At 39.4% G+C, this 14,988-nt stretch overlaps 1 long non-coding RNA gene across 1 annotated transcript; it reads right to left on the reverse strand.

Moving 5' to 3' along the window:
- Positions 1 to 203: 203 nt before the first annotated feature.
- On the reverse strand, positions 204 to 3,936 carry LOC114092297 (uncharacterized). Its single transcript, XR_003582677.1, has 3 exons — positions 3,825 to 3,936; positions 3,305 to 3,516; positions 204 to 279 (listed from the first exon to the last, which is right to left on the reverse strand). It is a non-coding gene; the product is annotated as an uncharacterized lncRNA (long non-coding RNA).
- Between the last annotated feature and the right edge of the window lie 11,052 nt (positions 3,937 to 14,988).

Here is a 14,988-nt window from a genome sequence, read left to right on the forward strand (position 1 = left end):
TCTTTTTCTATAACTTCATCTCTTAATTAGGAAAATTTTTTCAAGTATACCAAAAAGATGAAAGACTAATTCAGGATGTATTATTAGGTACACAATCAGGTTATAGAAATTATTCATATTTCAGAAAATCGGCTTATCTATTATCTTTCTCTCCAGAGCCCATTTGAAAGTAGGTTCATCATGACACTTCATCTTACCTAATTCTGATGATATTTCCTAAAATAAGAATATGGTTTGGAAGTTATTTAAAGTCCCTTTAGTTCAGTCTCCTCTTGTTAGCTACAAGAGATAGAAAAATAATTAAGATACAGTTTCTGTCCTTGATGAGTTCAGAGTTAAATTGGGAAACAAACATGTTAATTACTATCATTTCATTCACAAAAACTTTCCTAACTTCCTTCTTTTGAAATTAAATAATGTGCTACCTTCCTTCCTGTTCCCGTGGTACTCTGTACATGCTCAACCTTGTGTTTATCCTCCAGCACTGTGATTATTCATTCTTCGTCACATTTTTCCCATGAGATTGAGAGTTCCTTGAGTTCTTTGAGGTTTTTCATCTTTATGTCTTTAATACCCAACATTGATCCTTAAAATGTAACAGATGCTCAATAAATGACTGATAAATAAATGAAGTTTTAGATGTTGGCTTTTATTAGGGAACTGTGAGCCTGATGGTGTAGAAAAATTGAGTAGGATTTTTAAAGGATGAATAGGTGGAGCTGGGGAAAGGGTCTTGACTATGAAGCTAAAAGCATTTGGATTCTATCTCATAGGTGACAATGGGGAAACAAAAGCTTTTAAAAAATAATATGGTCACTTTTATTCTTTTAACATGATTATTCTAGTATCAGACTGGGATGGAGGAAACTGATGTTAAAGAGGAGAAACAAAGAAGAAAACAATTGAGAAAGACACAGGGACTTGACAATGTCACAATGCTGGGCAGCCACAATCCAATCTACAAATGTGGAGCAGGGCAAGACTACTGAGCTAATGATTATGGGATGTGGATTAAGTGCAGTCCAGGAGAGGGTGAGATGAGGGAAACCAGTTACCCAAAACAAAACCATGCAGGTGAGGAAGAAATTTAGCTGAGTCAGAAAAGATCCAAGGGTTATTAAATAGGCTCAAAGGAAAAGAAGGCATTCCAAGTATGTGCTAAAACAGGAGAAGGCAATGACAAATTGCTGTATGTGTTGGCTGTGGTCTAGGCACTGCAGAAAAAGGGCAGCAGAGACAATTAGGGACTAGTTTGTATATGGCTCTTGAGTCAATGATATATAGAAGATTGTTTCCATCTATAACTCCATTCTGGTTATTGTAAGTGGTTTAATTTTTAATTGATTTTTTAAAAACAAATGAGAGCTGAATGCGTAACAGTTCATATTATACATTTAGAGCACAATTTTTCATATCTCTGGTGATGGCTGTCAGCAGTTGGTTATTTTAAAGCCACGTACCTTATACAGGACTGTTTCCTGGCTAAGCATTTTCCACTGGTCAGAGGTGGGTAGGTCTCATCTTTTGGAAACAAAAACTAAACTATCGTAGGATTTCTCATTACCACTTCCCACCCACTGACAGATTGATCAGAAAGAGTCAGAGAATAAAGCTTGCTAAGACAGGACACTGAGAAGCTATCTGACAGTGCAGAGTACACTCTCACACATCTCTGTTCAATGAGGTATGAAGCTTTGCACCATTTATAACCAATCCCCACCCAGAGGCAGAGACAGAGATGTGCTGGAGAGGAATTTGCCCTCAAGCTTGCTTCCCACAGATCCTCAGCAACCTCCCAGTGCTGGAGTGCTGGCAGCAACCAGGACCAGCCACCTCCTGTCTCTATCACTTGGTGCAGGAACTCAGGAGGGAGAAGGCTGGTATACAAGAATTCCTTGGCTGCCTAAGTCCATCCCATAGCTTTCAAATGAAACTAAAAGCACTACTGAAGATAACTTCTCTGTTTCCTAGCTGTTATGTCTGATTGGATCTTAGAAGCATGAACAATCCAAGTAATTAGAATAGGTGAAGGCCTGCTGAACCATTCCATACCCTCACCCAGTTTCACTCATTCAGTGAATCACTAACTCATTCATTTAGTCCTTCATCACTTCAACAAATATTTAGGGAACACCAACTATGTGCTAGGCACTGTTCTCTGTTCTCATATAACTTGAATTCAAGCAAAGAGAGACTGCCTTAAACAGTAAACACACAGATAAGCAAATTATAGAATGTCTTAGGAGATACTAAGTACCATGGAGAAAAGAAATGCAGCAAAGAAGGAGGGATAGAGTGCAAGGAGCAGAAGAAAGCAGTAGGTAACAATCGCAATTCAAAGAATGGTGGTCAGAGAGGCATTGTAAAGGTGGCATTTGTGCAGCTTTGCAGGAGGTGGCTTCATCAGAGCAAAGTTTTCCTTTCCTCTAATCAGAAGGTTTTGCAGTTAGTGCTATTTCAGCCTTCCCAGGTTTCCAGGGAATGCTTTGACTATGGAAATTCTTTAATCAAAAAGATGGAGAGCTGGTCCAAAAGAAGAGCTAGCCCAAAGCAAGCACTTTACCTTGCCCTGGAAGAGTTGGATTGTTTTCAAATTTCTTCATCTCCTGTTATGAAGAATCTAAAAGAGAATTCTGAAACTATCATTCCCTCCAGTTTCTTACTCCTTTGTATGACTTCCCTTTTTCTATATTGGGCATCTGTGTCTGCATAGCCATAATTATCTGAAGAATTCAGGGAACTCTCTGGCTATTGTTTCAATTTCTTAGGAAACTGAGGAAAGAGTGTGTGTTGCTGGTAGTGTTTGAGCATGGACTCTGTCCAGGCCCATTCTGAGTGCTCACATGTATAGTAAAACTCAAATCAACCATAAGAGGCAAGTACTGGCATTGTTCAGTTTTAAAGATGAGAAAATTAAGTTTTAAAGAGATTACAAAATTTGTCAGTGGTCACAGAGCCAGCATATCTGGAGTCAGGACTTGAACCCAGGGTTTATTCTGGAGCCTACACGATGCTCAGGAGTCACTTCAGTGCTCTCAGATGGCCACTGATAAGCCAAGTTTTGACCCTGTTTTTTCATGTTACAAGTACCTGAGTTGAAGTATCTGAAAACACGCTTTCCTATGGTAGCTGATAAAGCGTCTGTAATGGTACTTTTCCATCCAGCAACTTCCTTTCCCCACAGAAGAAAATTCAACAATAAATTCAAATCCAAACAAATTTAACACTTGGTCTTTAACTAAACCCACTATCAACATGGAAAGGTGAAAGGTCAAATGCAGCAATTAGAGCAGCAGGCTCCTACCTCTGAGAGACCATGTGTCACACCAAAAAAAAAAAATGTTCGTCCCTTCTCCACTGGCATTGTTGTCCTCATTCAACCTGCTTTTGACAAGCATTTAGTAAGTGCCAGACACCAGAGTCGTGGACACTGACACAACATGCTTCTCTGTGTTAACGGTTACAGGGATCCACATTTCACTGGACCTTGCTTCCATATACCAGAAGTCTTCAGTCCTGATGATTGAAAGGCCTGGTTAAAAAAGTGTTTGCTATTTTATTTTCTTCAGTCTTCTAAATTAAAAAGAAAAGTTTTGAGAAGTAAAACCTTTAAAGAGCAAAAAATAAATAAATAAATAAATAAATTGGAACTTATTTTGGAGAATACTTTTCCTTCCAGGAGCAAGACATCAGAACTTTCCAGAGTCCCATGAATTTAATTCATATTGATTATCTGCATATCTGTGTATTAACCCTCATTAATCTGTATATCCTCATGATCACATCAACTGTTTACTGTAAAATACAAATAAGGTAAAATTTACCATGTGACCAAAGTCAAGAGGCTCCTTCCTGTTTATCCAAGTGGGAATGATAATGGAAGATGCTTGGAGTAGGTTCTTACCAGCTCTATTCCAGGGACCATCTGGATTCACACCCACCTGAAGGAAATTATATAATTATTTTCACCATGACGAATTTCCCAATCTGCCTGAAGAATTATATACACTGAAAGTCAACAGCTAGCTATGTTTTTTTAAATACTTTTTTTTTAGTTGTAGTTGGACACAATATCTTTATTTATTTTTATGTGGTGCTGAGGATCGAACCCAGTGCCTCACACATGGGAGGCAAGTACTCTACCAATGAGCTACAGCCCCAGCCCAACAGCTAGCTAGCTATGTTGCTGTCACAAGCTCTCTGGTGACTTGGCAAGGGAAACCTGCAACTACTGATGCCATAAAATAATTGCAAACTCTGCTAGCTTTATATAATTTGCTAATGATTTACATCCTTAGCCCAGATAAAAGAGAAGAAGAAAGGAAAAATCATGCTACTTATCTTGAGAAAAACTAATTTACTGAGATATGATTTCATGTTTGAAAATTTAGTTGAAATTTTTAAAAACCTGAATGAATATTTGTTAATGGGTATTTCCTTGGCAAGGAAATGTTCCTTACCATTCCATGAAAGGTCGTGTTTCAAACACCCAAAGGGGAGTGGACCTGAAAGGAATAGTTTAAATACATGCTGCAGTGGGGAAACCTGGAGAGACTAGTGAGAGAGAAACAGAGTCCGAGTGTAGAAACGGGTTCTGGTGGAGCTGTGTAAAGGGGCCGAGTAAGAAGAAGCTGCCGTTCAAGGGACATCACGTCATGGCTGGGAAGTTAGAGCAAGTTTACGTGTGTTCTCTTTGCCCCAATGGCTCACCATCATTGTGTTTCTCAGATTTGCCAAGGTGTACTCCAGGAGAGAAACAGAGATATCCTCACCCTAGGAAGAAGGGGACTAACTCTGAACCAATTTCCCACTCTCGTTACTGCTTCCACCATTTTCTACTTCATTTAGAGAAGCCTGACCTGCGTTGAATTCCACTCAAACTGATTACCCCGAACCTGATGCACCTCTTAAGCATTCCAAAATGTAAACTCTTCAAACATTTTTTTTTAATCTTAGGGAGCCAAGGCAATTTTCCTGGGGAACTCTTCATATTTTAGTTCCACACCAATCCTCAACCTTCACTTCATTGATTGTTCATATTTGCAAGAAAGCGCCTTATTATTCTAATACCTAGAAAATGACCTGGATGCTCACACTATGGTTTCCCCTGGCAGAAATCATGGAATGAATCTCAGAGTTGCAAAGACCAGTTCAGCTCTGTTGCCAGACAAGTTAACACCTTGCCCAAACTAGGCAGATGTGTTTTTGTGTTTGAAATGAGGGACAGAAAGCAATGCCAGTTGGGCACTTTACCAGATACTTTACTGTCTGACATCTGGCATCACTTCCCTTGTGCAACTCCTTCTTCTTATTCTCCATCAGGCCAAGGAGATAATTGTCCCCCACACAGGTTTGAAATACTGGGTACCAAGACAGTTCCCCAAATCCTGTCTTCACATTCCCCTTTCTTTCCTGAGCTTTTAATATTCCTGAAGACCAAGCATCAAAAATCAGGTGGACCAATTCCTAGAAATTGCCAGCTCCTCTTTAATGTGTTTGTTATTGTTGTTTGGTTGATTAAACCCAGGGTTGCTTTACCGCTGAGCTACATCCCCAGCCCTTTTTTGTGTGCTTGTTTTTTTATTTTGAGACAGGATCTCACTAAGTTGCTTAGGGCCTCCCTAAGTTGCTGAAACTGTCCTTGAACTTGTGATCTTCCTGCCTCAGCCACTGGGATAAAGGCATGCGCCACCATGCCTGGCAACAAGCTGGTTTTTGACCGAGGAATGATACCAAGAGCTATACACCAAAAGCAAGTGTGTTTCCAATCCTAGAGCTTCAAATTAGCCTTATGGAATTCAGTAGCAAATGAACTTATTTAAGATAAAAATCTAGACTCAGATCCTTTCCTTGTATTTTGATTTTCATTACTTTTTTTGCATGTTTTGTTCTGTTTTCATGTGTTTAAGGACTATGACACCATAAAATGGACACAATGGGCTTATCTATGGTCTGAAATGGATTTACTAAGGTTTCTCCCATCAAAATTCAGGTCAATACCACTGAATGCAGTTCAGTGCTTTTTAGGGATTCTCGATATCATGGCTTGGAAGTCCCATCCTGACAGGTATCACAGACAGTGCAAAACAAGTGGTGGCACATTTTTGGGATGATTTGAAAATAATAATTAAAAAGCATCTTAGAAATGCTGGGGAAATAAGGCAGACCTGAGCTTTATTTCTTCCCTAATCTTATTTACCTCTCCCTGACGAGATTTCTGACAGTAACTTTTTTTTTTCTCATGGATTCTTCACACATTAAAAGGAGTATGCCTGATTACGCGCTTATGAGTGTTTCCACTCTGTTTCTTCTTTTTGTAATTTTCATTCCTCCATATAATTAGGAAAAGCTTCCTAGGATTAAGGGGTCCAAATTGTAATACAGCCATTAAAAATTCAAGTTTCACAATTAGATCAACACAACTTCAAATCTGATACTCACTCTGCCACATATTGTGTTACTTAGAAACTTTTTCTCTGTTTAAGACTTAATTCCTGGGCTGGGGCTGTAGCTCAGTGTCAGAGCACTTGCCTAGCATTTGTGAGGCACTGGGTTTGATCCTCAGCACCACATAAAAAAATAAATAAATAAAATAAAGGCATGCTGTCCATCTTACAATTATATAAAAAAAAATTTAAAAATACTTAATTCCCCGTTTTGAAGTGGAAATAACAATACCTACAACCATAGGCTTATTGTGAGTATTTAAGTGACCTAAAACACACATTTAAGCACTCAAGAAAGGTCAACTTTACACTGTCCTTTGGGAAATGATAAGAACAGGTAGGGTGAAACGTGGGTCAGCAGAAAATCAACTCTAGGGCTGCACAAGGACAGCCTCTTTCACTCCCTCAGGTGGGAAGCAGTGGAAATGACTCATGCCACCTCCGGGAGTGGAGCTGGTTTGGGAAGGCAAACTATGTAGGAAGTTCTCCAGGTTGCGCCATGACTTTCTCTGCTGCTCTGTCTTGATTCAAGACCTACCCTAGGATTGTGACAACAATGAGACAGTTATGGGCCTTTTAGAAAGGACTTAGGAATAATCACAAGCCTGACTCACTTGACAACCACGCCTAGGTCTCCTCATTCTAGGACTTGACTCTACAGATGCGACAGGACTTGTGCAGCCCTGAGGAGAACTGGCCATCTGTTAATGGCTCAGCAATTGAGGAGTTCAAATCTCAGTATTTAGCCAAATCTGACCCATCAAATCATGAAAGTGCATTCTTCAAATATTTCAATTCCAATTAAGAGGAGATTTAATACTCTTAATTAGAAGAATTCTCATTATAACAGGAGTATTATAGAGATGCTGCCAGCTAGGAGTAGCATTTCTCTGTCAGTATGGCATTTCATAATACCCTCTGAACATGACATTCTGACCACCATGAGTCCAAAATCTGTACCTGGAGATGAGGGCCAGAAAAGGAGTTTAGAAAATATTCTTTTAATAATAGGGAGAACTATGTCACCACGGTCTCTGTTGTTAATATGGAATCTTATATTTTATTTGATTTAGATAGATTTTACACTTTCCACTAAGTTGGAAGACTCATTCAAAATGATTTGTTTTCTTATGCACATCAGTCAAACGTGATGTAATTGCTCCTCTGACTGCTAGAAAATAAGAAGAAAATGAAGTTTTCTCAAGGTATTTCTTAGGAAAATGGAGTAAGTCCTGAGGTTGGTTCTCTTTCACAACACTGGATAGTGTCATAAGCATTAAAAAGGACAGCTAGGAGTACCCGTATCCATAATTTCCATGTATGTCCTGCTGACATTCACCCTGGTAGAGCCAATTTTAAATAAATAGAATGTCATAGATATAAATGAAATTGCTATTGTAGAATTATACACAATGGTAATCACAATCTTGAGGTAGGTTGATAAGTTTCTATCACTTTCTGTGCACTTTTTCTATATATCAATGATAATAATAATACTAACAATTAACATATGTAGTGCTTTTGATGTGCCCAGCGCTATTCTAAGCATTCCCTAGTATTTACTTGTGACCTGTTCCCTCTACAAGGTAGGTATTATCGTCACTTCTCTTTTGGTGCTGAGGCAACTGAAGCATAGAGAAGTTTAGTAATTTGCCCAAGATCATATGATAAGTAGAAGATATATAGAGAGATGTTTTATGTATTTTCAGAGTAACATTAACAGTTTCATGCTGAATGCATCCTTCATAATTTGCTTCATAACTTGTGTTTTTGAGATTTATTCATACTAAAATGTATAAGTCTCATACATTCACTTGAATTATTATACAATATCACATCATATGAATCATATGATTCTTCTACTATTATATTTATTCAGTTTTTCTTCATGGTCCTGTGGATTATTTATAATTTTTCACTATCATAAAAATATTGTCAAGGAAGATTTATATGTGTGTGTATATATGTATGTATATACACATAAATGTGTGTGTGTGTGCATGCTGTGGTTTGAATGTGTCCCTCCAAAAGTATACATTAGAAACTTACTCCTCAGTGTGACAGTATAGGGAGGTAGAGCCTTATGGGAGGTGTCCAGATCATGAGTGCTCCACCTGTATAATTGGATTAGTGCCCTCAGTGCAGATTACAAAAGGGCTGGAGGCTTGCTCTCATGTATGCTCCCCTGTCTTCCACCTTCTGCCATTCCCAGATGATGGCTCTCCATCTTGGACTTCCCAGCTTCCAGAATCATTAGCCAAATAATTTCCATTTATTAGAAGTTACCCAGTCTCAGGTATTCTACTACAGTAGCATAAAATGGATCAAGACAATATGCTTTTGCATATGTGCAAGAGTTTCTCTAAGTTAATATATACCTAAAATTGAAATTGCTTAGTCAAGGCATATATTGCTAAATTGGTCCTTTCAATTTATACTTCTTGGTACCAGAAATATATAAAAATTATTATTTACTTCTCAGTTTCACCAACACTTGATATATCAGGCTTTTAAATGATGATGATGATGATGAAGAAGAAGAATTTTGCTGAAAATATTTAATAATATCTTCTCTCAGATTTTGGCACATTGTGGTTTTAATTGTTTCTTCCTGATATCTGATAAAGTTGAGCATCTTCTGTTTACTAGTCTTTCAATTCCCTCCAACTCCAGATAACATATCCCTTAGGACATTGACAAGTGTATTACTTTAAAAGTGGGAATGGGTAGAATATTCTGATAAAGCCATGTGCTTTCACTGCATGGAAAGGGTTCCCTGCCTTCCTGACCCTGAGCTTCTCTAAAATGACACAGTGCTCTTATCTGTATCATTACCCTGGCACTTTTAATTTGTAGGTCTCTAATTTTTGTTTTGCAATCTTGCCTCTGCAACAGAATGGAAGATTGCTTGAAATCTGGAATCAGATTTTGAGAACCATATTTTTCAAACCTCAAAATGGGACTATGCTGGATGATTCAGCATTTGTAGAAATTGATAAATATATGTAGTAGAATGCTATGTTCTCAGTAGGTTTCTGGGGAAAAATGTTATAACCAGGCTATGAAAAATCCATGAGAAAAATACAAATGACTTAAGAGACATCTTATGATGTCCAAGTATAAAAATAAATAAATGACAAGCTCATTGAGGATGAGCAGAATGAAAGCTAGTTGCACTCATGACTGTTGAGCATCATCACATGTGTGCAGGGTTGAGGCTGGGTGTCCTAGGGGACCCTGATTCAGAGAATGCGCCATCTTCCAAGCTAATGGTGCAACGCGGTTCCAGGATGGAAATGGAGTAGAGCTGGTGGGGAGCCAGAACAAACATGCTGTTTGTGGTCTGATAAAGGGCTTTGAAATGAGGTTGAATTTCTGGAGGACCATTTTAAATTACTACAGGACTGGTCAAAGTGCTGGATGCAAGAAAACAGCTTTGTCCACAGTGTTAGAAGTGTTTTAGAGAAGATCATTGCCAGAGGGGAGCAGGAATGAAAATGAAGACGTAGGTTCCAACTTGGTGCTCATGTTAGTGAAATAGTTCCAACTGCTGGTGGGAAGTTCTAATGTGTCATTTAGCAGCAACAATACTGGCCTCGTTTGTTAGGGGAAAAGCTCATCACTGGCCTAGTAGGAAGTGGGGAAAGGGCTAGGAAGGGCCAGAAGGCTCATGTCTGTGGTCCAATAGCAGTTTTCAGCTATTTGTAAAACTGGAATTAGGTAAATGAAAATAGAATCTAGACATTCTTACCTAGGAAATCCCAGAGCAGTCTTGTAGACTGCTGAAGGAATTTAGAATGAGTGCATTTGATGGAGGCCTAACCAGAAATTCAGCAAAACAACACAGTTTGTTCTCCACCTACCTCTTTGGCTTTCTCTTCCTTCTTTTTAACAATAATGTTTTCAAAAGGCAGTGAGTGGTAAGTGCTAACTGAACACAGGGAATATCTAATTGTAATAAAGAATTCAAAAGGGGCAGCAAATTCAAAAAGGTGGGGGCAACTGAAGAAATAGTGACTGGAATTTGATCTTCAGGATGGGAAGGAATTCAGATCAAGTGAGAAGGAGCGAGAGAGAAGGGCTTGCAGGGTGAAGGGAAGCACCATGCACAATGGAAGCAGAAAGGGCAAAGCCATGATCACCCCTTTTTAGCAGAGAAGAACAAGACTCAGATAAATTACGTAATTTGTTTAGGAATGCACAGCTTGTAAATTACACACTGGAAATTAAAGTAAAGCTACTTGATATCAAAGCCCAAATTCCTTCTGAGGAGCCCCTCTGTCTTACAAGTTCACAAGGACAACAGGAATGTAAACAACTGATATAATAAATGTCTGAGAATTGAAAACTATTTCATTACTTTTCATTTTCATTCAGTTATACCTCCTGTGACAGGTCAAATGAGGAAACAAAGTTGCTTTCTAGAGGAAACACTGATTTCCTGAACTGGTATCACCAAATGAACTCATATGGGAGGGTTATTCCCCCCAAAGAAGGAATAGTGGTGACAGAACATGATCCAAAACATGAGCTGGCAATGAGCTGAGGGTGAAGAGATGCCAGCAAGAGAAAAAGGGGTTGAGCACATTGGAAAACAGTGTGGCAATTCTTCAGAAAAATTGGAATGGAACCACCATTTGACCCAACTATCCCACTCCTCAGTTTATACCCAAAGGACTTAAAATCAGCATTCTACAGTGACACAGCCACATCAATGTTTATAGAGCTCAATTCACATTAGCTAAACTATGGAACCAACCTAGAGCCCTTCAACAGAAATGTGGTATATATACACAATGGAATATTACTCAGCCTTAAAGAAAAATGAAATTATGGCATTTGCAGGTAAATGGATGGAAATAGAGAATACCATGCTAAGTGAAATAAGCCAATCCCCCCAAAAACAAAGGCAGAATGTTTTCTCTGATAAGCAGATGCTGATCCATAGTGTGTGTGGGGGGGAGAGGGGTGGAGGGGGAGGGAAGAATGAAGGACCTTTGGATTGTGCAGAAGGGAGTGAGGTGGGGGGAGGTGGGGATAGGAATTATGGTAGAATGAGACAGATGTTATTACACTATATATATGTATGGTTACACTACTAGAGTGACTCTGCACCACGTACAGCCAGAGGAACGAGAAATTGTGTTCCATTTGTGTAAGTGTCAAAACGCATTTTATTGTCATGTACAATTAATTAGAACAAATTTTAAAAAATAGAAGGGAGACCAGTAGAATAAAAGAAGGAGAGCAGGGGGAGGGAGGGGAAGAAAGGGGGAGGTACTAGGGAATGAAATTGATCAAATTATAATGTTTTGTTGTGTGCATGTATGAATGTATTATAATAAATCCCAGTGTTAGATATAATTATAATGCACCAATAAAAAAGGGGGAAAGAGATCTAGAAAGTGAAGGAAAGACAACAGAGCTGCCTAGCTCCAAAAGATTTTGAATTAAGCTAGTAATCTTATCCTTAACAACACTACAGATTTTCAAGCTTCTGTCAAAAGAAGTTTATTATCCTTGGTCTTTGTGAGTGGTATGCTTTTGTGCTTTCCCTGGTTTTTACAGTCAAGGAGAATGGACAGTCCAGGCAGGATTGCTGTTGACACTGGTCAGTATAGCATCTTAGTCTCAGCTGCCTCTCCAGAGAATGAATGAAGTGGTAAATCAACAAATCAAGCAGATAAGCCATCAATATGCTATGGAAATATTAATCTTCTCATTTACAGTGAATTTTTCCACTTCTGTATTCTCCTGACCCCTGCTAGCTTGCTGGGCCTAGCCTCACTAGTGAGTAGGCAGTTGGTGAACAGCTGTTAGCCATGAATAAAAGGGCATGATAACTCAATCCCCTGCATCTGAAGTTCAAAACTCTATGGATAGATGGATGACTGATAGATTATTGATAGATAGACAGTAGGTAGTTGACAGGGATTAAATATCTTTAGTATAGCTGTGATTGCCTGAGAAGTGGTGTATAGGCACCCTTTTCTGATATCTTTGAGCTGGGGATCACGAAGTTAGGGATAGCTTTGCAAAGATTCCCCACAATTCCACCAATTTCCGTCAAAGTCCTTATGACATTGAATTGCAATTTTCTAGGTAAAGAGCTCCCACCCTCAGTAGACCAAATGCTTGGAAGCAGTGACACTCTTGTTATTGGATATGGAAAATGAAAAACCCCAAAGTAGAGGCCTGGGAGAAAGAAATAGAAAAGAAAGCCATACAATGATGACTTTCTTTTCTCCCAAGATAAATCCTTCCCAGTTGATGGCCACGGTGGGGGACATTGTCTCATCAAACCTAGAAATGACAGTCTCTAGGAAACACTAATCTCTTTCAAGACAACTCCTCTCCAGGTGCTGGCCACTGACCCCCAGCTCAAGGACTCAGATTCCTGAGTGTGCAAGCGGACACGCTCACTACATCACCCATAAACCCATATAAGCCCAGTTCCCTCATTTGTTCAGTGGCTCATTTTCCACCAGGAAAGTGGGCCCATTCCTGTAGGTGTAGTCCTGTTCCTGAATAAAGGTTGAACTGATCTGAGAAGTTTGGTCTGGCCTGCTCTCCTTGTTCTAACCCTTGTGTCCTTATTAGAATTTCTACTTCTTCAAGCACAGTTGATGCTCATCAGATATTGAGTAGGTGGGTGAATTGGTGGGTATATGGGTGGAGAGAAAACTCACAAACTCCCCATGGTTAAGCAACTCAAACCTGGCAGTAGAAATTAATGTGGTAGTAAAAGAAAATTAACACTGTTAAGAGATAATTTCTATGAGGTGTTTCAGGTAAGTTGAGAAATGTGTTTTGGTAATTAAATGAATAATCTACTGAAAAAGCACTTACCAGGTTTCAGAGAAATTTGTTTTCAAGGAGTGACAATGCTATAGGACAAGCTAAGTGCTGAGTGTACAGATGTCCCAGAAAAGGCCAGTGAGGAGGAACATTCCAGATATTTGGCAAATTCTCCCTTTGAGTAACTCATTATTCAAACTGGAGTGATTTTTAATACCATGTCCTGGAGCATCAAACCTCAGCTTTATTCTGTTCTATGAATCTCTGTCTCTCTTCCTTCCTCCACCTGGATGCCATCCCATACCCCATTGTTTTAATCTTCTCACATCTGCACCCCCTTTAGGCAATTACTGCCCCTGTGTTTACTGCCTCAGGGGAACAAGGTAGAAAGTGGAAATACCCTGAGAGCCATGTATTTGCTTTAGTTCTCAAAGTTTCTCCAGGCTGGGGAAGATGTAGAGAAAGAACAGACAAAAATGACTGCAAATCAGTGAGTGGACTCCAGAAAAATAGGCCTGATCCTCTGCTCCCTGCCAAGAGTCCCAGAGGAGTGGTAAGACTCCTGAGAGATTTAGAGGAGGGGAGGATCTACACCCTGCAGCAGAAGGAGTGACTTGGTGGTGAAACAAGACTGGAGAGCCACGACCAAACTACAGGCTTAATATGAACCAGGATGATCTGACAGCAGATAAATGATCCCATGACTCAAATGAGGCCCAACTCTGAAGAGAGTCACCAACTAGACAGAAGAGGCTTGGGTAGTCCTGCAGTGACTTGAATGAACCAATGACTGAGGTCCAGGCTGAACCACAGAGTCTGAGTGAAAACCTGTGGGTATAAGTGACTTGAAAACAGATATTCTCCTGCAATTCAATGCCTGGTTCTGCATGAGCACTTTAGACCTGAGCCAGAGCTCTTCTGGGAAGGAGAGGAAATCTTAAATTTACTGAGTTTAAGTTTCCTCTTCTAGGGTGGAATTTTGAGCTTGAAATATCAATCAGAGATATAAAAATGCAAACAACTGTTACATTGTACACCTCTAAGTGTGGGTTGAGATTCATTCCTGCTGTTAATCTGTCTCTCCATCCACACTCCCATCCATCCACCTGTTCATCCTCCACATTTTTCCTGAAAGAACCTAAGGCAATTTATGTGGATAAATGACCAAAGAACATCTAACCTTGACAATGAAGTAATTTCCTGAGGTCATATCTCTCTGGGGCCTCCTATGCTTCCTCCAAATGTTAATTAGTAATGTTAAAAATATTGATCAAGACCATTAAAGTGGGAAGGTACCATTTAATTTCCATAAGTTTCAGTAGAAGATACCCCCAATGATTTTACTTTTTCAAAAATTTGTTCAGTAGGTTCTCAGCTATATCTTCAGAATAACGAGCAGCATGTATCTGCTTAGACTCCTTTCATAAGAGGGCATTCCTGCTCAGTACATTTCATCTCTGCTGCACACAACTCTGGTATGAATTCTGGTATGAATGTCTATGCACGCCCCTGAATCATATGTTGAAATCCTAAATACTGGTATTAGAAGGTGGAACCTTTAGACCAGAGTAGGGTTAGATAAGGTCACACTGGGGCCACTGTGAGAAGATTGTTTACTTTATAAAAAAATAAACACATCCCTGCTTTCTGTCACAAGAGGACAAAATGAGAAATCATTTTCCAGTTCCCAAACTGGAAAAAGCTGTTGTCAGAACCCAGCCAGGTTAGCACCCTCATTTCAGAC

The sequence above is a fragment of the Marmota flaviventris genome, chromosome 12 (assembly GCF_047511675.1).
Source record: "Marmota flaviventris isolate mMarFla1 chromosome 12, mMarFla1.hap1, whole genome shotgun sequence".
Lineage (NCBI taxonomy): Eukaryota > Metazoa > Chordata > Mammalia > Rodentia > Sciuridae > Marmota > Marmota flaviventris.